Consider the following 26,696-nt stretch of genomic DNA (forward strand, 5'->3'; position numbering starts at 1 on the left):
AAAGGGGCAAGTATTTGAGCAGGGACAGCACAAATGTTGCTTACTTCAAACTGCGTGCTCCCCTCCTTTCCTCTGCAGGAGAGACATTCTCCCGGGTCATTAGTTCTGGCAGGCACCAACTCGTAAGACTGTGCTTGGAGAGGATAACTAAGACTAAGTTTTCCCATCCAGCTGGCTTGCTTACTGGCTTCACCATGACCACATCTCCTCTTAATAGCATCACAAACTGGAGCCTGGCAGTCTAACCAGACCATTTAGGCAGCCAGGTCCCTAGGCAATGGTGAGTGTCTGTGGTGGAGGATACAAGTATTTTTCTACTCTTCAACCTAGCCAAGAACTAGGCTAGACAGTAACCTCCTGCACAAGGCATCAGACTTCCTACCTTAAGATGTCTGGTCCCAGGTACAATCGTCCTTATTTTCAAGCTGGAGACACAACTCCCAGTACTGGCTGATTTGCTTCCTAGCACTAAGTAGCTGCATGTTGCTTATTTTCCAACCCTGTCCACACTACTTTGATTAGTCAGGAAAGCAGAGGTTTGCAGAGCAGTTAGGATCTTTGCAATAGTTATCTAAGATAATTTAGTAGTCAAACAAGTTGAAAAGAGTTGGTGTGGAAGAAGACTTGTCTGAGGCGACAAGAATAAAAGATTGCTTTCGGGGCTCTTCTATTCCCAGCTATTTGCTCAAGGCATACCATCTTCAATGTTTTATAAAAAAACCCACAACCCAAACCCAACTGTGCATTACAGCATTATGCACCAGTCTCCTCTTGCCACAGGGAGATATACCGCTTTCATAGCTCCTAGCCATAAAGAAGTAATTCAAGGTACAGTGTTCAAGCCAAAAGAGAAGCAGGTTTTTAGGGTTTTGCTTTGAGCTTTTAAGATACTTCAGGGCTCTGCATACTGAAACATTACACATTTTCTAGTTCTAGTTCTTCAATTATCCTTACAAAATTAAACTTACATTTATTCACTGCATTAATGAAACTCCTCAAAACCTCACCTCCTAAGTTACCACAAGCAGTCACAAAACTAGCAACACTGCTGTACAGTAAAGTAGAAGCTCAGCACAATTTGAGATGGGTCAGGTTTGGAAGCAGACAAGCTTGGATTTATCACAGCTGGGCATATCCATGGGCCACATGATCCAGTAGTTTCTTCAGCAAGCCAGACCAGTCACTTCAGAAAGAGTTGTGACCTACAATCTGTGCAGTACAGCTCTCATCCTTACACGCGGACATGAAGGCCTGGCTTAAACACCGAGTCTTGCTAGCCAGTGCTTCTTGTGGACTGTGGCAGAGGTAACTATTTGCCTTTTGAAGCTGGCAAACTTTTGAATCTTAACATCCCGCAGCAATATGTGCAAAGGTGTAATACATGAAGTTTGCAACTTTTAAACTCCACTGATAATCCACAGTCGATTGTTTCCTCCTTTTCTTCTCCACCTCAACTACTTTGACCATTTGAATTTTCTTCCCCAAGCAGCTACACCCAGCCTTTTCAACTATCCTACCCATACACCTCCACATTTTTCCTGTCCTTCTCCAGATTGATGCCAGCTCTGAAGAGAATTTCATAAGAAACTGTACCATCAAGTTGCAAAGTGGCATTTCTCCCAGCCTTTCATTTCCCATCCTGTAAAGATACGCAGGATTATTTATGCACATCTGTCAGTTTGCTGCTTTGAGGCACTACTGCCATGAAAAACTTCATGGCCAACACAGCCTAGTTAGCTTCTGTGTAGTTAATCCTGGGTCTTTCTTAGCCCAGCTTCAGCCCCAGGACCTGAACAGAGAACTAACTCCAGCAAGGCATCAATTAATCCAGGACCCCAGGGATCCCTGTGCAGGAGAAACAAGACGAGTCCACACAGGCTAAACTATCATCACAGGATGGCTTCCTGCCCCCTCCACCACCTCCTCTCAGGCCTGTCGTTCTGCTAGCAACAGCGATGACAGCAAGACCAGTATGTGGAGCACAAAATCCAGGACACGTGTCTGAGGACAGGCAGACAGAGGTCTGCTTTGTTAGCAACAGCAAAGGAGTCCCATCACAGCTCAGAGTTTAACTTATTTTTGTCACAGGACTCTGCGATGCTCCCAGCCCCCTTCCCACAAAATATTACCACAGCAAAGGACATGCGACACGGGGAAAGTCGAATACTTCTGCTGCTGTAGCAGGAGCATTTGTGCACAGATGTTATAGCCACATCAGTCGAGAGGCAGAGAGGTTAAGTTAATCTTTAATTGCTATTCTGCTCTCTCAAATTAGATCCTGTACTGCTTCCACCTAGCAAGCACTGCACGTTTGGTGCTCGATGAAGTTTACGATATTTGGCTCAGGCTAGCACAGTACGTGCCTGTGCCATGCAGCTCTGCTGCTAAGAGCTGAGCCTTCGTCTGCAGCACCGCCCTTGCAGTGCAGGTTTCTTCCTGATGAGCTCTGGCAGCTGAAGCACCTCAGCTGCCAAGTTACTGTACAGCACAAATAAGGGGCTCATTTATGAGCGTGACAAAAGAGAAGGAGACAAGCAGGAACAACCTCAATTCAAGCCAGAGTAGAGCAGTTGTGGAAATCACCGTCTCACTACATTTACAGGCAAGCGCAAAGTTCCCGCAAACCCCTGAGGGGAGCACACGTGCTCTGAGAGCAGCGAGCTCTGAAAGTCAGCCCCAATACTCTAAGTCAAGTAGAAAAGGGTTTACATTTGAATGCATCTACATAGCCTGGAATATGCTGTCCCCTCTCCCCTAGATCTTCTTAAGGAAAGGAAATGATTGGTTACAAAGAAGCTGCAGGTTGTTTCTATGTACTTTGGCCAGTTGCTCTCCACTACCACCCCTCAGGCTCTAACCCCAGGGAGTGTAAAACAAAGACAGACCCTATAGGATGTGCTCCTACTAGCTTTTACCATGCTAGGAAGAGCCTAAACCAGCACCAGAATCAGTCTTCCAGCTGCTATTCCCCTTGCCCCCACAAACACCTTGAATGCCCTGTACAGCTGGCATGCTGGCTCACTGCTGCTGTCCCTCCTGCCTGCACTGGGCTGAAGGAAAAACTTCCAACTCAACATATGCAGAGCTGCAGCAGCCGACCTATGAACTAAGGTTTCGCAACATACCCTGAGGCTCCTGATCCTTCACATCTTGCATCTGATGCGGCAGGTGGGATCTTTGGATGAAAGTCCAGCCAGTCCACTGAAGCAGCCTCCAAACCAGCCTCAGCTGATCACAAGCACTGCAAGTGCTTCCTGGCACCGCAGGCAAGCATCACCTTCCCCGTGCCTACCCAAGCCTTATACATTGCAACAGGTTGTTTCCCTCAAGATAATATTACCAGACTGGACTTTGAAAATATCTAAAACTCTCCATGATCTGGTCTCACCTCCCTGCCTTCTTTTCACACCACAACAGTGACCAAGGTTAACTGGGCTCATTTGTAGACAGATCGCCAAAGGAGGAGCTCCCACTGATGTGCTCAGGTCACAGAACCAGCTCTCTCTGACCAAAGCAGCTAGCACCTGTCCCTAGGAGGGGATCTGTGAGCCACTGGTTCCATAAAGATGTTTACCTGCATGCTAATTTGCATGAGGTTAAGGCCATTTAGAAGGCTAATGCAGTTACTTTTTGCAGTATTATCCCAATCCTGATTCTGATTTCTGATCAGCCATATACCAGGCTTGAGACCTACAGAAGCCAGCTGGGGATCAGAAGTCACTCACTAAATGGTCAACCCCACTTCCAGCTCCAAGCCAGACACCCACCTGCAGGAGAGGCTAGCTAGGGAAAGGGCAGCCCAGAAAGCCACAGACGGCCCACCTTTGGCAGGATTTTGAGTCCTTGCACCACAAAGCCCAGCTGCTGGGAATGCTTCTCTACCCATGCACATGAAGAACAAGCACTTGACAATCAGAAGGTCTCCTGATCATCAGTGATGAGACCGGACAGCTTCACACAACAGTACAAGTTAATGAACAATGACAGACTTACTAAGTCTCCTGTTCACCAGGGACAGCACTGCCCTCAGGGCAGAGGCTGAAAGTTACAGCCATATTAACATACAAAGAACATCTGAAGCAGTTCATCTTGTTGACATTTATATTCAAAGGCCTTGGACTTTTAGTACACCTGGGAAGTACATCTTGTCTTTGGCAAGCAAATAACCACAGAGCCAATGAAAGACCCAAGTCTGAATTCAGTGAACATTTCTTTAAGCTTCACTGAGATAATACCAGCTGTGTAATGACCTTGAAATCATAAACAAGATCATGTTTGTCATGGAGAATTTCCAAACAGCATTTCTTCTAAAGTTACAATGGAGGGATTTGAGGGAAAAGCTGTATCCTAAAAATTAAGGTTGCTAATTAGGGCTACCCTCTCAAACAGGCCACACTTATGGATACAGAAAATATTTTTATTTATATGCGTGTGTCACTGATTCAGCTGCAGTTTCTTTTCGAAGGAAAGTGTCAGGCAAGGAGGAAAACTATTTCTATAATACAAACTTCGGAAACAGAAGAGAAAAAAAGGAGGTATATGGAACAGACTAATCTTTTATTCCATCTACTCTAGAGACAGTTGCTATTAAAGTAGAACCAATTGCCTTCAAGCTAGAGGAGATGATTTGAGGGCTAAGCACAAGGTCAGACATCACAGCACAGCTGCATCAGCCTGCAAACTGCAGCACCATACTTAATTGTCAACAAACTTTGATCTCACCACTTGGGAGTGCAGACATGTACAGCGACACCCTAACATAAGCATTTTCATGCCAGAGGCTCAAGTGTGTGTGCAATCTGCAATTTGCCACCCCCAGTGTAAGGGTAACAATTGACTGCAAGTATTGCAAAAATACCACTGGAAAGTCTAGATTTCTCAGGAAACTAGAGTTTGAGGAAACTCATCAACTCACACTGCAAAGGTAGATTTGTTCCTGGTGCACCTGATAAGACATTAAGCTTTTCCATTTGACTTCTGTAGTTAGTATACTGTTGCGTGAATAATCTGACAAATGACAGTGTCTTCCAGTGAGACCCTAGATTACAAAGCACTTGTAGGACTGTCTAGGATAGCAGAGATTTTTCAGCATGTTTTATCACAGCAAGCACATGTTGTGCATTTTGTAAAAAGGAAATCCATATTTTAGAAGTGTACTTCTGATGCTCAAGAGGAAGTGATTACATATTTATAAACAGCTATACTGTTAAAAAGAAACCAACTCAGAGTTCGGTATCAAAGAGCAGCACAGGTTTTAGAAGCACCCATTATAATCTATCTAGATTTGCAAGGGGTGCAATCAAATTTTAAGAACATCTGGATTTCACACTTCAGTTTGAAAGTCAAGATTTAAGTAGGTCTTCAGTCCCTACAACTGGCAAACTGAGAAAGTTCTTTGCTATTTTCAGTCTATACACTCATGCTTGCACAGCATGACAAAATTTGCAGGACAGTATTTCTCCTATTTCAGCAAATCTTTCCATTCAGCAAGACCAGAGATACAAGTCTGCCAAAAAGACTGGAAAAAAAACCCCCAACAAACCAGCCCAAAAAACCCACAACCTGTCCCAGAAGTCATTTGGTTCTCCTCTTTCCCCTTAAAACAACAACCAAAAAAGCCAAAAAAACCCACACACACTTACCAGAAATAGCAGACAGAAGAAAAAGCCAAACATATATTTTAGTGGACTTTTTTTGATTACCACATACTAGAATGTTATTTGCGCAAACACTGCAGGTAGGGTCCAGAAAGAGGCCTCCACACTGACTAAAACCAGCACATCGTACAGTAAAACTGCATAGTTTTCACTAAACTGGTTGGGCAACTCTGTCACTTGACTACATTGGCTCTTTAATGGCTCCAAAAAGGAGACCAGCTCAGCTTTGTTTTCTGCACTGGAGCTGTTTCGCTGTAAACTCAACCTCTGAAAGGGATGCCTCCACCAGCTCCTCCTCCTGCGAGCAGCACCTGTGTGTCAAAGGCAATCCCCCGCGCTGGCTTGCCCCATGCCTACCCACGGAGGAGCAAAGCCCCTGCCCCCCAAACTGGAGCAGGGCACCCGGCACAGACGAGTGGCACCCTGCTGGCATTTAGGTAAACTTCTCCCCATCATGGCTCTGCAGCAGGCAGCGGATGCTACGAAGTATTTGCTGTTGCCGTCAGACTCAGCAGCCTGGAAATCCCCGGTGCAAGTACACACAGAGGACAGGCTCCTGAGCCTCCCTTCTCATGCAAACAATGCCTCAGAGGTCAACATACCTCCTCTGAGGAGTCGCACAATATCCCTCCTGACACCACTGGCTTGGAGATACCTTCCTGAGACCAAGCGGCCTTCCTTCTCTCGCAAAGCACCCAGAGGCTGCTGCAGTCCAGGCACTCCTGCAGGCAAGAAGCAGCCTTAACGCTAGCTTTCTATCTTATGAAACAGCACCAGAGATTACTAGACTCTGAGGGAGGACCCAGGTAGTATAACTGATTTCATCTTTTCCACCTCCTCCTCGACCTCTTGCATCTTACAGGATGACTTTCTACTGTAAAGTTCCCTTTCAAAACGAACTGGTTTTCAGTTACTTCCATTTTCTCAGATGCCAGGGCAGATAACTAGAGGGTGTTTAGAGTCAGCGCACACATGCCAAACGTATTTCTGAGAAGTTTCAGCATCTGCTTGAACTGGGAAATGACACTTCCTATTCTCTTTGAATCTTTCCAGGAATTAGCAAGGATGTAGTAAAGGTGCAGAGGCAGTAGTTTTACTTCAGGGACAGGAAATTTTACCCAGTTTAGCAACTTGAACAGCAATTAAACAAACAGCTTCTCTCTCCAGCTCCCCTTTGCCTGTTGAGCCATGGGACTACATACCTCTACTCTCCACAGAGAGGTGGATGGGGCTAAGCAGAGCCCAGGCACCGGCACAGGAAGGAAGCTACACCCAACTAGGCTTATTCACTGCTGTTCCCAGGGATAGCAGGCTCTCTAGTATTACACTCCATAGCTGAAGCCAGAAGCTGCTAGAAGCCAAGCCCTAGAGATTGCCTGCTGAGAATAGCATAGGAGGACGAGCACTCCTTCGTGCTTCTCATGCTAGAGCCTGTAGAGGTGCTGGGACGCCCTGCCAAGCTAGCCCAGCACTTGCCAGAGCACTGAAGTCCCACACTGCTGGGCCTGACCAGACCCCTGAAGACTTTAAGTGTCTTCTGGCACCAGGATTCTCCCCTAGACCTCTCTCCCTAGAGTCTATCCACATGATCTTAAAAGGCGGAAAGGAAGAAAAATTACAAAAAAACCCCCACACCACAAAGCAAAAAAAGAAAAGACCTCTGGCTTGTTATTCCAAATAATTGTGAAGCTTTAGAATTAAGTCAGCTTTCTTGAACAACAGAAGAGACAGACTATTAGGCTACTTCAATCATATCACATGCTTTGTATCAGATCCTTTGCTGATAGCAAGGCACTGATCTCCAGAAGCAGAGATTTTAACCCTTTAGCCCCACAGATTAAGTAGAGCTGGAAGACTACTGCAGACTCGGCATGACCAGAAAGTCACAGAAGTCATACTGGCACAGAAAAGTGCCTCAGCGCACAAAGGGATGCATCTTTTGGCCTGTTCACAGAAACAGTCCCTTTATTCTCTGTGATATCAAGAATCTTGGTTTTGCCAAATACATCATTTGCTAACTGCAGCACCCTCACCATCTACCAGCTGTCTGTATGCCTGTGGCACTCCTGTTCCCCTGCTAGCATGTTGGCACTGTTACATGTGATTCTAGAGAAGACGAACACAGATCAGCAGTAGTAACAATCATCCTCCTTCAACAAGGTCTGCCCTACCATAGCCACAGCCCCTCCACTCTACAACCTGAAGGACCCCATTGCAGGGCTGCCAGTACCAAGAGTCAGAAGAACAGGACTCCTACGAGATTCTCACACAAAGTTATCTCACGGTCTCTCCCAGACACACATATCAGGGAGAACAAGGAAAGCAACTCAGCAAACCCATTTGCTACAAATAGACAGGTTTGTCCAAGCCATGGGTCTCCCAACTCAATGGTATGGAGCCATTTGCACACCAGTGGTGCCACAGCCGCAAAAGGTTTCTGCCAGACCTAGCCTCTGCACTCGCTGCCCTGTGCCCCAGAAGAATCTTTGCTTCCCATCAGACCATCCCATGGTCACACGGGACCGCATGTCCCACCAGAGCCTGGTGTGCCCGCTGGCAAAATGAGCACCGTCACAGGGAGTCTGAAGATGTACATTTCACAACATCCTGAGTTTCACGCCACAGATAACACTTGACACTACCAGCAGGCCTGAAAGAAAAGAGAAAGACGGAAATATAAAAAGCTTCAGAGGGAGGGAGCCTGTCTCTGGTTTCCCTTCAGTGAAGATAGTCCTGGAGGCCAAGGCAGACCGCAATGCACGCAGATGTTTTGCTGCCCTGCTCACTGCTGCATTACCAGGTAGGTAATCTCAGCAGACTTAATTGGAGCAACTTAATTGGAGCAATGTGAGAACATTACTCAATTATAGACCTGCCACCTGCAGTTAAGATCACCTCTCCACCAAACACCATCCAAAAAAAGGAAAATAATCAATCCAGCCTTCCAAGCACCACATGCGTAGGTTATGGACAGGGCTGCTTCAAGCCAAGAGGAACAGACATGTGGGATAAGTTCCCCAGGAATTTGGCAGTTAAAATAGACAGCAAGACTTCGAAAAGCTGGGTCTGTTTTGGGAAAAGGAGGGGCCTCCTTGGAGTCTGCAGACCTACGCACAGCAGTCTGGAAAACGGGTTCAGCTCAATTTGAACCAAGGGAGGGCGGGTGGCCTTTTCTACTTTCTTGAAAAGGGTCTCCTTTTCTAAATTTAGAGCACAAATATTTTAGGGGACTATTTGATGGAGCAATGCTAGAAGAATGAGATGGAAAAAAGTAGTTCAGAGGTATTTATTTTAATAAGAAAGACCTTTTATCCAGAATAGCTGATTTACAAGTATCAGGTAAGCCTCAACGCAGAGATAAATGTTCCCATTTCGGGGGAGGTGGGGGGAAGCAGGGCTGTTTCACCTTTAATCAGTAAATCATGACTGAGGCTAAGATTACTTTTCAATAGGGCTGAAGACACTTTTTTTTTTCCCTTACTTGCCTCTGTACCACCACACTGTACTCTTTTCCCCACCACCTGCTCCCCAGAGACCTTTTCTACCTCACATCAGTTCTACAACTTTTAATCAAGCCAAACATACCAACATCAAATTACAGCAAGGGGTCTTATGCACGCTACCTAGGCAATCAAGGGCTAGGACGCGAGGCTCCCTCTGCTCCCAGGATACATGCCCACCCCTCACTAGTGCAGCAGCTGGAAATCCAGCCCAGAAAAGCCCCATCGCCTGTTCCTCGTCTTGTCGGGAGGCTGCCAGCAGGACAGGGGGGGCTCTCCACTGATGCCCTGGGCAGAGAAGCAACCAGACAGCACCGCAGTAACACGGCCACCAACCCTGCTCAGCTCACACACAACTGCGCAGGCTGTTTCTCCTGATAGCAAACATCCTGTGGCAAAGGCTGTCTCTCTTCTGGGCAAACAAGGAACAACTGTTTAGGTCTCCATAGGATGACACCAGGTGCATGGCCTTCTACTTGTATACACACTGGTAGGTCTTGCTCACAGCTGATAACTGAGCTAGGAAGAGGCTTTCCATCTGTCTGAAGCCAGGCAAAGCAGGAACTTACTGCTTTACTACAGGATAAATTCTAAACCACTGCTATGACAGCCTCCAAAGCTGCAACATGATGGATTGGGAATGAATGCAGAAACAACCAGGCTCCGAGATCACCAGCAGGACTGCAGCATCAAATCAAAGGAGCCTTTGAGGTCTTGGACTCAAGCATTAAAGCAGCTTGCTGTTCCTCAAAATAGCCCTCCCTTGAAATAACCTCTTCTGCAGAGGTAGCAGCCAGTGTGATGCTGCTTTTGACATTAAAAAAATTCCACGTGGTTTCAGCAACAGCATTTTGTCACCTCTGTTTTGTTCCAGGAAGTCACAACACCTCCCTCGGGCAAGAGGAAACTCTGAGCTGTTGGGACCCCTTGCGTCATGTCAGGCAGGAGAGGTGCCAGCAGCTGTGGGCATCACTGCTTACCCCACAGGGGGGCACATCCACACCCATTTTTAGCTGCACTCAGAGAGGGTGGTATCACCCTTGGAGGATCTGGTGGGAGGAACCTACTGAGACCTGTGTATGGGGAGCAGCCACCTCCTACAGGCAAGTTCCACAAGGGGTTGGGGCTCCCTTGCAAAACTGACCTGCCCCACAGGACTCCACTCCTCACCACCAGCCTCTGGGGGCCTCCTTTGTACCCACAGCCGCGCCGCCACTCCTGTGCAGTGTCACCAGGGAGGTGCAGCAGATCCCATGGGAAGAGAAGGTCCATGCCTTTACCTTGTTTCACGTGGCTCACCAGGGCTTCTCCACACAGCTGTGGTCTAGCACTGCCCTGCACAGAAGGTGCCAGGCAGAAGTCATCTCTAATTAAAAGAAAGAGCTTCCTTTGGAAATAGGTAGATTTGCTGCACAACTTGGAGGGCTCTTTAGTTATTCCATGTGCAGTGTCTCTGCAAACCTGCATTAGAAAGGGACCTGAATGCAAAGAAGAGCCCTGCAGCTTCTTAGACTGTTGGAAAGCTACATCCAGGCAGCTGGGTTTTGTCTCATTGGGTCCCCTCACTGCCCCCCAAAGAGACTTCAGAGACAAGCATAAATAAAACCGCTGCCTGCCTTTTAAGCCCCAGTTTCTTCAAGCATCCACCATAGATGCTGCAAAATAGTTCCCATCTCCGCTTGGTTAGTGCAAAATTCAAGGCAACAGCGGGTGAAAAACAGCCTTGCTAATCTGCAGGTCAGCAGTCTCCTCAATCCAAGTCCAGCACAGTGTTCTGGATCCACACTTCTGTATGAACAGAGAGCATAGCTCCATGATCACAAGACACAGAAGAAGGGGACAGTAGACGAAGTTTACTTAAAAAGCACACTGGGAAGTTGAGGACATTCCAGCAAAGCCACTCCAGACTGACTCAGCAGCAGCAGCTTCAGTCCACGCTGACACACAGCAGACACATGACCAGCTCCACAGCAGTCAAGAGGATTGCACCACACCACCAGCATAAAACGAGTCCCAGAACTAATGCACAATTATAACTGCAGTACTAGAGATGGTGTCCTACCACCACACCAGCCAGAACAGCACCCTTTCATGCAAAAGATACTCTACAAATTATTTGATTACAAGCAGAAAGGAGATGAGAAGAACAGTCTGTATGGTGCCTTTTGAAGACACGCATGTTAGCTCTGGGGACCAAAGTCCAAAAAAAATACTTGATACTGACACCACTGAACCTCACCAATTTCTGTCCACATGTATTCTAAGTAATGTTAAGCAAGCCATTTGCAGGACCAAGGAGAAATTATAAAAAAAATCAGGTAGGAAGTAAGACATTCCCAACAGATATTTTTGCCTCTAAGACTAGAGCACCTAGAAACTAAAATGCCATGAAAGGTACAGAAACTTCTCTGGAAAGGTCTAACTAGAGCACTGAGCCATTTTGTGCAACAGTAGATTTCCTCTAGTTAGTTTAGACTTCACAACTGATTCCCAACCAAAGTGCTAATCATGTATCACAGGAGACATGCTGGCTCTGGGCATTTAGGATTTGCATATTCTTATATTATGGGATGACAGCAGCAGCCCTTGCAGTCCTAGCCAAGTGCCAAGACATCACTGCCACACTTGCCCCACAGAAAACACCTAGAGGCAACTCACTCAAACCTATGCCATTCTGGTACACTGGCCCAAGCAAAATTAGGGTCCTGGAGTGGACTGCTTTTAAAACTAGACAATTTGCTGCATGAAGCCACTCCTGTAGGGGCAAGAGCTGAGGGCATTGAGCTCCTGTGTGGTTCTTCAACCCCATCCCAGCGAGGGCACAAAAACCTCACAGATTGCAGAGGAAATGGCCAAAGGAAGGTGCTGGTGGAGGACACCACATCCAGTGACCGTAACCCCTTCTCCAGGGCAACTCTGGGAAACAGTCTGCTTTGCTGCCAATAGGCAGCAAGTTGGGCCCCGCTATGCAAATCCCTAGAAGCTAGTTCCTCTCCCTCCCTTTTCCCAAACTGCCTCCATGGCAACAGATGGGGAGCAGCAGCAGAAGGGACCAAGGGCAGTCCCCAACTCCAGCTGTGGGACAGTCAGCTTGGCTTAAGGTGCACAGCTGCACCTCTGATACCTCATCCCTTCCTTTGCTTGCGTATGAGAGACCTCCCTCTGATTAAGGCAGAATTATTTTTGCCTATGAGGGGAACTCTCCATTATGTAACTTCAAATCTCCAGGCTGGTGAATATCCTAACGTATATAGCTTGTCCCAGATCAGCATTTCTCCAGTACACATGGCCATGGGATTATTATCATACTGGAAGAGATCAGCAATTTGCTTGCAGCCTAGCAACAATTTTGCAGAAAAGGGTAAAGCACTGTAGCAATGCACCTGTTTGCTCAAGGCTGCACTGCAGAGAAACTAAACCAGCAGCCCAGCAGCATCCTGAACAAATGCCACCAGTCCTTCACCCACATGCAAGGCTCCTGGAGGCACTGGAGAGCTGGCCCTTCCCAGCTCCTGAGCTCCTTAAAGACAAATAGGCCACTTACCTCAGCAGAAAGCTTCAGAAGTTAAGTACATGCACCACACTTTGATTTGACTTGCTCTTAAATGGTGTTGTCCCAGTTCTGAAGCTCCATCAAGGAGATTAAAGAACTAGAGCAGTCAGCCAGAAAGTCCACACATGTGCCTCTTCCCACAGGAGAAAGCTTAGTCTCCTTCCCTTTCTCCCGTGCATTTATTCAGATGAGCCCCAAACCACCTGGCTTCCCCAGCCCTGCTGTGTCTGAGAGGACACAGGCTTGAGTAGTGAGCCGGCAGTCTCCGATCCCCATTCCCATCCCAACAGTCTACTATTTCATTCCCTCTTTCTGCTGGCAGGGACCAGGCAGTCCCTTTCACAGAGCTGCCCACAGTAACGCCTCATCTTTCTTCTGGAAAATTAGCTTGCTCTGAATCTGTCAGCGCACGCAAGCAATGATTTAAGCGATCTCCAGCATGCAGTTCCTTGTACTTCACTTATCGCCCTGTCTAGGTTCAAGTCAGCCATTAACTGCTTCAGTGTTTCCAACCCCTGATAGCTCGGAGAGCTTTCAGCAAACAGGCTCTGCCACAGCTGACCAAATGTCAAGGAACTGCTGGTTCTGGCTGTGTCTCTCATTATTACTTTTACCATTCCAAGAGAAAGCCTGCAATTTTTACCCTTTCCTCCATTACATTCCCTCTTTAAGAATACAGACGAGCCAGGAAGAGACGGAGGTGGTTAGGTAACGACTGCAGCTCATTACACACCTCCTAAAGGGAAGGTGGCTCACATGGCCATCCCTTCCTGCACGTGTTGTTAATCATTTGCCTGTGGAAAGCTCAGATCCCACATTCCTCTAACAGAAGCACCACTGCAAGAGCACAGTTTATTTTTTAGCCCATCAAAGATGACAACTGCAGGGTGAGGGGCAAGGCTACTGGGCTAGCTCACCCCTTGCTGTACATAAGGACTCAGGATGTCTGTATATAAGATCCTGGGATGTCATGATCCATGTTCAGAGACAAATGAAGGCAGGCAAGAAGAAGGGGATGCAGACAGGGTGCTTCTATTTTAGGGAGTTGAAGTTAAGGCACTCTAGGGTGAGGGCCAGAGTTCCTGGCAATAAGAAGTTAATTTTGATGCACACAAGTTTTTGGAAAAAGGAAAATGAGGAAGAAGTGCAAGAACTGAGGCTCTGATCATCCCTTATTGCACAGGCCCACTGGAAGTGTCGCTACTTCCTCCGGCCTTCCAAGCCACTCAACCATAGCCTGAGCCCTGCCAGACCCATGCCAGCACCTCTCACTCACCAACAAGGAGAAACAGAAAGGAGATCAGGAGGAAAGTGGCTGCCACACCACAGGCGCCAGCCATTGAAATGGAGCAATAATTACAACTTCAGATAGCATGGGGCATGGTCCACTTCCCAGCACCACCCTGGTTTTCCTGTAACAGATCCTGAGCCATTGGTGCCCAAGGCCATTGGGGCAGCACCCTTTGCCTCTGCTGCATGCAAAACTCCCACCTGCACCTCTCTGATTTAAACACCTGCTGGATAAATACCTGCAGTCCTGGGTGGTCCCCTACTACCTTAGAGCTGTGATGCAAGGACCTGGAGATACACGTAAGGGATAAAACCTTTCCTCAGCTGCAGTCAGATGAGGAATTTCATATGAATTCCCCCCCTGCATTTCATGGAGTTTGAAGCCGAGTGGCTTGGGTAGCAGGGGCAGGAAACATCCACGGAGCTGTGGGAAGGCCTTGTTACAGCATCTCCTGCACGAGCTTATAGTTGTAGGTCACACTACACCTGCCTGTCCCCCAAGAACTAAAATAGAGACAATAACAGGAATTAAGAGAGTCCAGATGAACTGCATCATTAAAGCCGCTAAATCCTCTTAAGGGAGGAGCTTCCATGCAGCAAGACAGAGATTTCTCATGGGGAGAGCTTTCTCCAGGCACTGAGCTTGCATCTTGCTCTATTTGTTGCACACAGGTAAGAAGCTGAGCGAGTGCTGCAGGACTTCACCCAGCCACCCCTGCCATGCAGCACAGGGACAAGGATGTCATCCCAGCAGTCCCCAGAGCCCTCAGTAGGGGCGGAGAAGCCCAGGCAGGCTCCACCAATTGAAGCTAGTTTGGAAGAAAGATCCTCTATGAAAGAGGTATTAAATGAAAGCATGTTAGCAGTGAGGAGAGGCTACGCACTTCCCTGAGGCACTCCAAATCCACACATTGGCTTGTCAGGAAAGGTCCTTTTCACCCAGGTGGCAGCCCAACATGAGCAAGCACCCATGGATTTTTTTTTTTTTAAAGAAGCACAGCTGCAGGTGTGGGAATTCTTGCTCCAGCCAAAGGACCAGAAACAAGTGTGAATGTTAAAAACCACCCCACTGCAGCAACCACAAAGAGGTCCTGCAATATGGGACGCTGACAGGACTGCCGCTGCCCATGCAATGGCACTGTGGAACAGGTCACTGCCCGCACACACCAGTGCCCTTCTCCCCCATTAACACGTTCGTCCTATTTAGAGGAGGATTTTTCTCAAGCCCAAGGTGCTCGCAGGGAGGGGGGGGAACCAGTCTTCCCTGGAGAGGCAGTATCACTTATGGCAGATTTCGAGACAGCAGTCTCCAGCTGTACACCTTTGCTTGCACAGAAGCACACGGGTGTTTTCACAGGCTACACATAGGAGAGGCCTCAGTAGCACTGGGATGGGTCACATCCCTGCACACCTCTACCAGCAGCAGAAACATCTCCAAGAGTTGCTCTTCTCCTCAGGCAACACCTCTGAGTGCACTGCAGTGGGACACCCTGTCCCTCCTTCACACAGCTAGTAAAGTTTCAAGCTCTCATCTCACACACAAGATGGAAATGCTAGAGTTGGTCCAAGACATAGGAACACTTCATCCTGAACTAGCTTTACAATTTACCAAAACCAACATTTAGATTCCTGGATGTTGGGTTCTCCCTCTCCCCCCACCCCCATGTTTTGGGGTTTTTTTGGTACCGAATGCTCCATTTTATGTTAAAGCATACCCAGCAGAGCTTTTATGCTCTGGGGCAGAAAGGCATGCCTGGGTTCTAACAGGCCCTTATCAACAGACTTGTTAACAGTCACACTGCAAGACAATTCACAGCCAGCATCTACTCAGCTGTTGAAATGCAAGCACTCCTCTTCACTGGAATCTTAAATAGAGCAAAAAAACGGGGGGATGGGGAATGGGACGGGGGGGGGGGGACACGACACAGCAGGCTGGGCCAGTACCAGATTTCTGCAGTTGTAATTAGGGTAAGATCGCTACTGAGGCATCTAATCTACAGAGCCCCACTGAAGACAGCAGCATTGCCCAGTCTCATCGGTACCAGCCGAGGCACATCAGCCTGCCAAAATCGCTTTACAGCAACACGTCCGGCCCGTGGGGCTCATCCCTGCGTGACGCCAGGTCAACCGCACCTGATGATGACTTTTCTACGCCATATACTAGCTACACAAGAGGATCAAAACTCACCCACCAATTTAAGTTGGAAGGGGCACACAGACAGCCACACATGTGAGCTCTGAGCAACGGGGACTCCCCCCGGGAAGACTCCCCGCGGCCCACTAACCACCCGCCCGGGGAGGAGACGCGGGGGCTTCCCGGGGCGCAGGAGGGCTGCCTGCCCGGCCGCCCCCCAGAAAGGGGCTGAGCTAACCGCGGCAGGGACTCTCGCCTCGCCGGGCGATTCCGGTCCCGGCGGCCAGCACCCCGCAGAAAGCCCCGGGAAGTCCCCGCCGCCGGGACCAGCCTCCCGCCCCACCGAGACCCCGGGCCGAGGGGAGCGGGGTCGCCGGGCCCAGCAGAGCGAGTGCCGTCCCTCACCCTGTCCTCCCGGGCCGGGCCGCCCCGCTCCCCGGCCCCACAGAGAGGGCGGCCGCAGCGCGCCTACCTGCTCGACTCCTCACGGCTCGTCAGCGCGCTCTGCTCGCTCCCTCCCTCCGCCGATGCGGCCCCAGCTCTGCTCCTCGCCCCCACAGGGCGGAGCCGGCGACTGCGCTGAGCCTGCCCCGGGACGGGCCACCGCCCCCGGCCCGGCCCCCGCTGGGGAGACTGTGGAGCGCCGGCGCCTCTCCCGGAGACCGTGCCGTGCCCGGGGCTGGCTGCCCTCCTCCGGAGCGGCTTCCTGCCTGCCCGGGGCCCCACGCGGTACCCGCTCACCGCCTGCAGCCCTGCCTCGGGATCAGCCTGTCGCTCGGCTGCAGCATCCCGTTTATGCTCACTCCTCAAACCAAATAATGCATTTCCCACTCCCCATCGGGGCTAAGCTCCTGTCGGCCCCCCTCACCTGTTAGATCTTGGCTGCTATCTCATCCCCTACTGCTGTCATCAATTCACCATCTTGCTGTGCTTACGCAGGTAGCCCAGGTACAGTCGGTTGCCCTGGCTTGCTGTGTTTGCTGCATCACGTAAGGCTCTCGCTCTGTGGCCTGTCAAGTAGGTATATACCCATGTTGGTATTTAAGGCCGCTCACAGCCTGTCTGCTCCTGCGAGATGCACGCTGTGTCTCTCTGCCAAGTGAAAGCAAGCCTGATGACCCACTCAAAGGTTTTTCCAATGGGCAATTTTGCTGCCCCAGTGAACCCCGTAAACGTCAGCAGGGCTGCCCCATTGTTCCCCATCCAAACCCCTTTAAGCTCTTGTTTACCCCAGTGATTACAGCAATGTGAGGATGGTGAGATGCTGGCATGCTGTGACTGCTGTTTACTCTGCTGACCAGTGTCATTGCATTGTTTGCCTGGGCTTTTGTGTAGCGTATCCGCTTTGCACGGCGGGCCGCAAGCTCGCAGTGCCCGCTCTTTGTTCGTGGCATGTGGCATAACTAGCCCCATGAGATCCTACCTCTTCTTTCCTGTCAGTACAGAAGTAAAAATAATAGCAATAAGGCAATCTAATAGTAACAATAATGTGATCTTCTTTAAATCCCCATTTCAAAGATACTAAAACCAAATCAGGTAAGCCAATCCTAAAACAAGAGATGGTCAGGAGGTCTGTCACCCTTCTGAGGAGCAGCATTCCTCACTGTCATGGTTTCAACTGTCCTGGCAGGAGGAGGAACAGCAAGCTCGTGCAGCTCAAGGCCCCTGTTCTCATTCCCAGGGTCAGCAAAAAGCAGTTTGGCCTTTGTACTGAGACAGGTGAACAATGGCCACCTTACTCTGTCCTTACAAGATGCCTCTCAATCACCTTTCTCTGCCTGCAGGGTGATTCCTCACTGCACCACCAGACTTCGAAGAGAAGATTTTTAAAGGTCCTTTTCTATGCTGTATTTTATTTGCTGCATGCACTTGGTTTTAATTCTTGCATTCAGAGCCCCATCCAGTCCAAACCTTTCCCTGCAGCTCCCATTCTTTTCCTCTGGTACCAGGTTTAAATACATCCTTCTCCCCTGTTGCAGCAGTGCTGCTCAGCAGCCTTCTCACTAACCAGTATATTATCCTGCAGACATCTTATGTTGTTGGCAGGATGAGCGTGTGGTCATGTAATGGGTCAACACAGGCCACACGGCAAATCCTCCTTTATGCGTCTTGGATAACGTCAGAAAGGAAGAGCTGTGGGAGCAGGCTGCACCTGAAGAGCGGGTGCTACTCACCGAGTGCCACACACATTGCACGCAGCGCCCTGCCTGCCCTCCTCCCTGCCACTGCAGGGCCATCAGCTGCAGCTGGTGTGTGGGCTCGGCCAGGGAGAGAGGTGGTTGAAATGCAGGTGCTGAAGCTGAACAGGGATGGTAAGGTGGAAGTGAAATTAATCGCTCTGCACAGGAGCTTTTGTAACTGTGGTCTTGCTACTCCTATTTCTGTGGCTGTCCAAAGCAATACTAGGCTATCCACGGCCTGCAAGCAAATAAATCTGACTTTGCTTGGGCTCCTCTCTCTTACCAAAAGAGGTGTAAAGTCAGTTGTGAGAGTCTAAAATGTGGACAAATTTTGCATCAGAATTATTTGGGGCAGTATCTGAAAACTCATTTACAGTCAGTCTTGGGGACTACATGTCTCTGTGAAAATCAGTAGCACTCCAGCATCTCTTTTCAGTAAAAGCACTCCTATTCTCAAACCGATTATAGAAAATGCTTCTTCTTTCCTCTTTCTCTCTCTATAATAGGCTTTGTCTTAAATTTAAACATCCGGTCAGGCTTATGCCCGTACTCTGTAAGCCAGAATGCTTACCCATCAAGACATAAGGCTCTGTGGGTCAGGTGAAGTAGTGTCTGCCTGTTCTTACATTTAGTCTTCCTCATTTGTGGTCTGATCGAGTATCCAAACCTACAGGTACTGACTATGTAGCTCGTTTCTGATTCTTACAAAAAGTGTCATACTTTGAGGAAGGAAGCCTGGGCTCAAAACATTCCCCCTGAGGATTAGTGCAAAGGCTGTTTCTTAAAGAAAATGGTGTTAAAATAAAAAGTGATTACAAGGTGCAGTGCGAATAGATTGCGTATGCACCAGCAGCTCAGGTGCCTGAATGAATTTGTGTCAATGGCTTTGAGAATGGGATACATGCTAGCAAGGGCAGCGTGGAGGTATATATGCATGACTGCATGTATACCTGGTTATGCTTCAGTGCCACTCGGATGTGATTCAGTCAGTGTGTAGAAAAGCATTAAGTCTGTATCACTGCATTTGCTGAAAGCAGGGGATAGGTTTTAAAAGAGAGCTTGCAAAGCGACTGAATTTTATTAGAAAGTCTGAAGTGAATCATGCTCTTCTGAGGGCTTGCAACAGGGAGTTGGCAACGGAGGAGAAACAGATCTGCAGAGATGTTGCAGCTGAGCTGTGCACAGATGGTAAACTAAAAGCCCAAGTATAAACAGCATCTTTTACAACATACACAGTAGGCTGGATTCTCAGCTAGTGATTAGACAAAAGTGCTTGTAAGAAAACAAGAAGGCTGGAGAAACCCACCATTATGTGGCGTGTAAGGCTGCAGACCAAATATCATTTCAAAGGCAGCCAGACACCAACCAATAGGTCATTTAGCCAAGCAATCTGGTTTTGCCTTGGGACATCTTCATTTCAAACACAACAACCATTCCCTATCAAATGAATACTTTTTTTTTAGAAGGAATTAATCTCTTTACCCAATCAAGTCATGGCCTATTCTGTGGAAAAACATGGGAAGTCTGCGCACCAGTCCAAGTCTCTGGGATGCAGCCTTGTACAGGTCTGGATTCATTTGTAGACAAGGTCTCCTTCAGGCACAGGGGAATACTAATACCCTGCAGAGAGCTGGCTTTGCTGCCATTCACAGCCTTGCTCTGGGTTGTGAGAAGCCGCACAGTCCTCAGAGTGCCCCTGCTTTGCAATGAAAAACATGGGTACTGTGCCTGCTAATGACGGAGGGAGCTACAGCCCCCTCATTCTCTGTGGGTAAAACCATGCCTGGGTGGGTAGGAGCCATCCTGGACAGTGAGATGCAAATGAGCAAGTTCCCACCATTTTATGTATAGGCAGTGCTTTGCAGCTGTCTGCGAAGCAGGGATGGAAGGTTTTGGGTTTGTTGTTCTGCAGCAAGCTGCAGAGTAGAAGGGACCAAGCTGCTTTTCTCTGGTCTTAGAGGATCTCTGAGATGAAGGGATCTGAGGTTCAGCCGGCATAGGTTGCTGCCCAGTGTTACATATATGTCCTGGTTTCAGCTGAGATAGAGTTAATGTTATTCATAGTAGCTTGTATGGGGCTATGTTTTGGATTTGTGCTGAAACCAGTGTTGATAATATAGAGATGTTTTTGTTATATAGAGATGTTTTTGTTGTTGTTGAGCAGTGCTGACACAGAGCCAAGGCCTTTTCTGCTTCTCAGACCGCCCTGCCAGCGGAACGGCGGGGGGTGCACAAGAAGCTGGGAGGCAACACAGCCAGGACAGCTGACCCCAACTGACCAAAGGGACATTCCATACCATATGGTGTCATGCTCAGCATATAAGGGGCTTCGGGGGAGGGAGGGGGGGAGCAGCAGTGTTTGTCTTCCCAAGTAACCGTTACATGTGATGGAGCCCTGCTTTCCTGGAGATGGCTGAACACCTGCCTGCCCATGGGAAGTGGTGAATGAATTCCTTGGGTTTTGCGCGCGGCTGTTGCTTTACTTATTAAATTGTCTTTATCTCAACCCATGAGTTTTCTCACTTTCACTCTTCCAATTCTCTCCCCCATCCTGCTGGGGGGGAGTGAGTGAGTGGCTGCATGGTGCTGAGCTGCAGGCTGGGGTTAAACCACGACAGTCCTTTTTGGTGCCCCATGTTGGGCACCAAAAGGACTGTCGTGGTTTAACACAGCCGGCAGCTAAAACAACCGCACAGCCGTTTGCTCACTCCCCACTCCCAGTGGGATGGGAGAGAGAACTGAAAATGGAAAAGGGAAAAAACCCCAACTTGTGGGTTGAGATAAAGACAATTTCATAGAACAAAACAAAAAAAGGGAAGATAATAATAATGAGAAAATATACAAAACAAGTGATGAACAGCACAATTTCTCACCACCTGAAGTCAATGCTCCACAAGACCCTGAGCTGACCAGCCTCCCAGCCCATGTCCAAGCTATAAAGGGAATATGACATCACATGGTATGGAATACCCCTTTAGCCAGTTTGGGTCATCTGTTCTGGCTGTGTCCCTTCTCAGCTTCTTGGGCTGTCCCCACCTTTGTGTTGGCAGGCCAGTATGAGAAGATGAAAAGTCGTTGACTACTTGGCAACAACTAAAAACATTAGTGCATTATCAACATTATTCTCATCCTAAATCCAAAACACAGCACTATACCAGCTGCTAGAAAGAAAATTAACTCTATCCCTGCTGAAATCAGGACAATATGGACAGACTAGACAATTGGGCAGAGAGGAACCAAATTAAATTCAATAAGGGCAAGTGTAGGGTCCTGCACCTCAGGAGGAATAACCCCATGCACCAGTAAAGGTTAGGGGTTGACCTGCTGGGAAGCAGCTCTGCAGAGAAGGACCTGGGAGTCCTGGTGGACAACACGCTCTCCATGAGCCAGCAATGTGCCCTTGTGGCCAAGAAGGCCAATGGTATCTATCCTGGAGTGCATGAAGAAGAGCATGGCCAGCAGGTCGAGGGAGGTTATCCTCCCCCTCTACTCTGCCCTGGTGAGGCCACATCTGGAGTTCTGTGTCCAGTTCTGGGCTCCCCATGTCAAGACAGACAGGGAACTACTGGAGACAGTCCAGCAGAGAGCTATGAAGATGATTAGGGGACTTGAACATCTCTCATATGAGGAAAGGCTGAGAGAGCTGGGTCTGTTTAGCCTGGAGAAGGGAAGACTGAGAGGGGATCTGATCAACGCTTATAAATATCTAAAGGGTGGATGTCTAGGTGATGAGGCCAGACTCTTTTCAGTGGTGGCCAGTGTCAGGACAAGGGGCAACGGGCACAAACTGGGACACAGGAAGTTCCATCTGAACATGAGGAAAAACTTCTTTGCTCTGAGGGTGACCGAGCACTGGAAGAGGCTGCCCAGAGAGGCTGTGGAGTCTCCTTCTCTGGAGATGTTCAAAACCTGCCTGGACACAGTCCTGTGCAACTTGGTCTAGGTGATCCTGCTTTAGCCAGGGGGGTTGGACTAGATGATCTCCAGAGGTCCCTTCCAACCCCTGCCATTCTGTGATTCTGTGATTCTGTAATATACCACAAGCAGGAAAATAGTTCTTGGCATTAGGGAGAACAGCTTAAGAGAAAGACATATGTGGATTTAAAACATTTACTTATTTCTTTCCTTTAAAAAGTCTTTGAATTGGCTGCATATTACTGCAACTCAAGAGGGGAAGGATTTCTGTGCTGACAGGGCCAAAACACTGAGAGGCTCAAGTGATACAGTGATAAGCACTGTAATTATCAATACAACCTGCCTAACTTTGAAATTTTTTTTCTTTTGATGTTGTTTTGATAACGAGGAAAGACTTCAAAAATAGAGAGAATTGCTGTATTTGTTCTGTTTAAATTCCAAGCTAAAAAACCCACAGCATAATCAAACAACTTACAGTCTACAGTTAATGACTGTTTAATAACACAGTATAAAATAGATAGAATGCAAAGCATGATTTAAAAATACAGATTTTGTTAAGTCTAATTTGACAGAAGTGCTTTCATGGCACTGTAAGTGGAATCCTCTTTTATTTGCCAAAAGCTGTGATTTACTACCAGATTAATCATATACAGAGAATAATGGTTAGAGTGGACAGCAATAAAAGTGCAGTGGTTGCTGGGGCTTCTGGGGCAAGAGGAGACTATTTTAACCTACATTAGGGGAAAAAAGCCCCACATGTTTATCAAAATGTGTGTTTTTAAAGTAGTCTGTTTTTTTTCAGGACTAAATATTTTTACTAATTCTGCGTTTTATGACTTCGAAGTGAACAAGTCAGCTTTAGTAAACTGAATTAATTTTCCTCATGACTAGTTGCCCTCTCCTGGTTGAAGTGAGAAATGCAAGCAATTGAACGTTTCCAGCAGAAGTTAGACCGGGACAAGGCAAAGGGAAACTGTTCTGCTAGAGGCACTGTGTAACTAGGGAGCAGCTTTATCTGTAGGTTTTTTATTTTGTGGAGGTCCCTCACAACGGACTGTTACAGAGCTGGCTGCACTCCCAGACTCGGTATTTTACTCCCCCTTCGATGGGTGCTGGAAAATGCAGCACACAGGAATGTGTCTTCCTAGGCACTAACTCCGAGACTTAGGAACTCATTTTTGTGATCCATTGAGCATTAGCAAGTATGGGAGCATGTGCCCCCCCATGAGTTTGGATGTCTATATGACCTTTGGGATGGGAAATATGCTGGAACAAATCATCAAGTTTTACCATCCTATACTTTCCAGAACTTCTCCCTTTTTTAAAATTCTCATAGAAAAAAATCTCAAAAGATCTTCTGTAGAGTGTGAGCAGGTCAGAGGCATCTCTGGATTGAGAAGAGACCATGACTGTTGCCATGGGCTTGCTGATTTGAGGCTGATAAGACAGCAAATGCCAGAGGAGTTTCAAAAAAGCATCCCGGTCACTATGGAGCTCTTGCTCGTGCTGCTGAGCTCTGTTCAGTGCCTGGGCTGACAACAGCATCCATAGTGTGACTTTATGGATCTTGATAGAGGTAGGACTTAACCCAATTTTACAATCATCTTTGTGCCCTTTGCAGTCATCTTTGGTGACCAGAAGCAAATATCAAAGAGGTAATATTCAGGCTCAGTCCTTTTAAACACGTGTAGATATGGATGAACACCTGAAGAATTTGACCTGAGGCTTCCATACAAGACACCAAAATCTTTCTTCTTCCTCTTACACAGAAGCATTCTGCTTGTTCCAGTGTGCTCTCTCTCCTTGGAGATATAAGGCATCTTGTTTGTGCCTTTTTCAGGAGAGACCTTACCTTCAATCACAACCTCCTGTTCAGACGGCAACAAGAATATCCACCATTCCTCCAGGAACCAAGTAGGATCTTGTTTAGCAAGACAGCCTACTGGAGGACAATAGGTTCCACTAACAACCTTGTTTTGATCTATTACTTACAAATTTAAGTGATATTCTGGATTTTATGTCCAGCTTTGCACTAGGAGGTTATGAAATGCCAAAGCACTGTGAGATCCCTCCCACAAGATTAGAGCTATTTTGCCTAATAGCTTTCCATAACAGTGTTTCTGAGGTCAGTCTGCCTGGATGAGTGTATGCATTTTTCTGTACAGTAGGACAAAGGACCCAGAGTGCTGATAATAAGACTGCCTTCCTCCTAAGATCATGACTTGAATGCAAAGTTGCATGGATCTGTCCTTGTCTTTCAAGAAGGAAGAACAGAATTGGCACCAGAAAAACATGGGCAAATCTGGGCAGATCTCACATGTGCTCCGCTCCTAGCACCCATGTTGACCTGGATCAGTTCTGTCTGTGATACAAGGCTGAATAAGTGTGTGTAAACACTCATCCATTTCTTGGCAGTTCTTTTAACTGTCTGCTACCTTGGATTGAGAGGAATGAACATTACCCAGCAATGGGGAAAGAGTCCCTGTTGATCAGCATTGGGGGAGGTGGGGGGTGGTGCTGGGACAGATGCTGTTGCTTAGGCAGTATTAATTCCACACCCCACAGCCCCAGAGACGGGTGAGAAGTTGTCCCTTTCAGTCCAGTTAAACAGTTTAGAAAAATCCAAGGAAGGAGAACCCAGTTCAAGATCTGCCAAAGCAAATGAAAGTGCTCAGGAGCTGGCAGTGGCTGGATGGATATTTTCTCAGGCAAATGTGTGCAAGACTGGCATGATTTACCTGAAAGAGCAAGGTGAGTGGAACAAACAATCTGATGACACTAATACTTCTTACATAAGCTCAGATCCACAAAAGCATTTAGGCTTAATTCCCTTCAATTTCATTTGTGAAGTCACCCTCCTTGCTACATAGAGCCAATTTTAAACCTTGCACTGAAAGAATTCTCTTTTCCACCTTTGCCTCTCTGCTCTTTCTCACCCAGATGCGTGTTTCAGTGAGGTGCCCAAAGGTGCCTCTGCATCACCTATTTACACACATAAAGCTGCAGTGCACTGCATGTAGGAATTAAATCCTTGAGGACTGCTGCTGACTTGCAACCTGCCATGTGCCTTTCTTCCACTTGGTGTCTCTCTTTAACCTCAAATCTGGGGCTGGATCTCCAGCAGAGCCGTCTTGGGGACAATCATTTGTTATTTGCATGCTAGAAGTATCCCAAAGTTTCAGTGGGCCACCATGACTCCATAGTGATTAGCAACTCACAAAATGTGAAACTCCCTTTCCTTCCCCTCCCAGCTGTATAGCTCTGCTGTGCTCTCCCCATCAGTTTTAAATGTGTTTAGGAAATTCAAATATTTACTTTTGTGTGCTGGTTTTTTTCATGAAAGTTATATATTCTTTGTCCAACTTGATCTAATTCATGCTATATGTTACAGAGAGCTAGGGCTGGTTTGACTCACCCTCTAACAAGGGCTAGAGAAGTTTACACATATGCAAGTGAAACGCAAAGTGTTACTTTACTGAATTCACAAAATAGCATTTTTTTAAAGGGATGATTTCAAAATAACATCAAATAAAAGTGCAGTCTTTGCCCTTGTGCACAGAGATGAGGGAGAATTTAAAAAACTCTGTACAATACTTCTAATCCTTCTTCATATTGAGGTGGAAAAATTTGTGGGGGGCGAAGGTGGCTTAAGCCTTTTTGCACCAGAACCCAACTTCTTTACAGTGTATTAGACTGTCTTGATAGAGAAATCCATACACTTGGCTTCCTTTTCAATTTCTGTAAAGTGCAAGCCAGTTTTTCAATGACAAAAGCTACACTGGAACTTCAGATATTTGCTGCTACTCATGGAAAACACTGTGGCTTACAGCATAAATGCCTTAATGTGCTTGATTCACTCCTGTTTCTGGGCCTTTTCTGTTTTGCCAGTTCCTCTGAGATTAAATCTCGGAGAGAAAGTGATCCAAATCTAATGTGTTTGGCAGTCCCCTCAAATAAAAGCTCCTTTCTCCAAAGACCTCTTGGTGTCTTGCTTAATTCTGATCTGGAGACCTAGAGACTAGACTCTCAGCTAGTATAAACGAGGCAAGTATACCACATAACAGCAGCTGAGGATCTGGAAAATAGTATCTACCAATAACTTCTTACTTCATGTGGGTTCTACCCAAATAATTCACTAGCCCTCCTGTGGGAGAACAAAGCACTGTATATTTCCTTTTACGAGCTGTTTTGCACATAAATGCTCTTTGCAATCCTAGTACATCTCCACTGAAACCAAGTTTGCAAAATCTGTGTGCAGCTTATTTTTAAATCCTTTCAAAATCACAGAGGAATGTTTATCAGATTGCAGATCCCCAATGCAAAATAACTGCAAAAAGTGTGCCAGAGTTTTCTTAGAGCAGATGCTGAAATAACATTTCATCCTTTTGCTGTGCCTGTGTGGGATGAGCGGGACATCCTGGACTTTCATGGCTGTGGGATACCGAGTTTGGACGAGGATGGACGTGC

At 47.4% G+C, this 26,696-nt stretch overlaps 1 protein-coding gene across 4 annotated transcripts in view; it reads right to left on the bottom strand.

Moving 5' to 3' along the window:
- The window catches only part of CD82 (CD82 molecule), a 41,347-nt gene extending 24,518 nt beyond the window's left edge, over positions 1 to 16,829 (bottom strand). The window contains exon 1 of one of the 4 annotated variants that reach the window (XM_075754684.1): positions 16,607 to 16,829. The gene's annotated coding sequence lies outside the window, so the exon portion shown is untranslated. Of the gene's footprint in view, positions 1 to 3,388; positions 3,511 to 5,642; positions 6,129 to 10,437; positions 10,639 to 16,606 lie in introns of those variants that run through there. The other 3 variants (XM_075754687.1, XM_075754686.1, XM_075754685.1) reach the window with 3 other exon arrangements.
- Between the last annotated feature and the right edge of the window lie 9,867 nt (positions 16,830 to 26,696).

The sequence above is a fragment of the Balearica regulorum genome, chromosome 5 (assembly GCF_011004875.1).
Source record: "Balearica regulorum gibbericeps isolate bBalReg1 chromosome 5, bBalReg1.pri, whole genome shotgun sequence".
Classification (NCBI taxonomy): Eukaryota; Metazoa; Chordata; class Aves; order Gruiformes; family Gruidae; genus Balearica; species Balearica regulorum.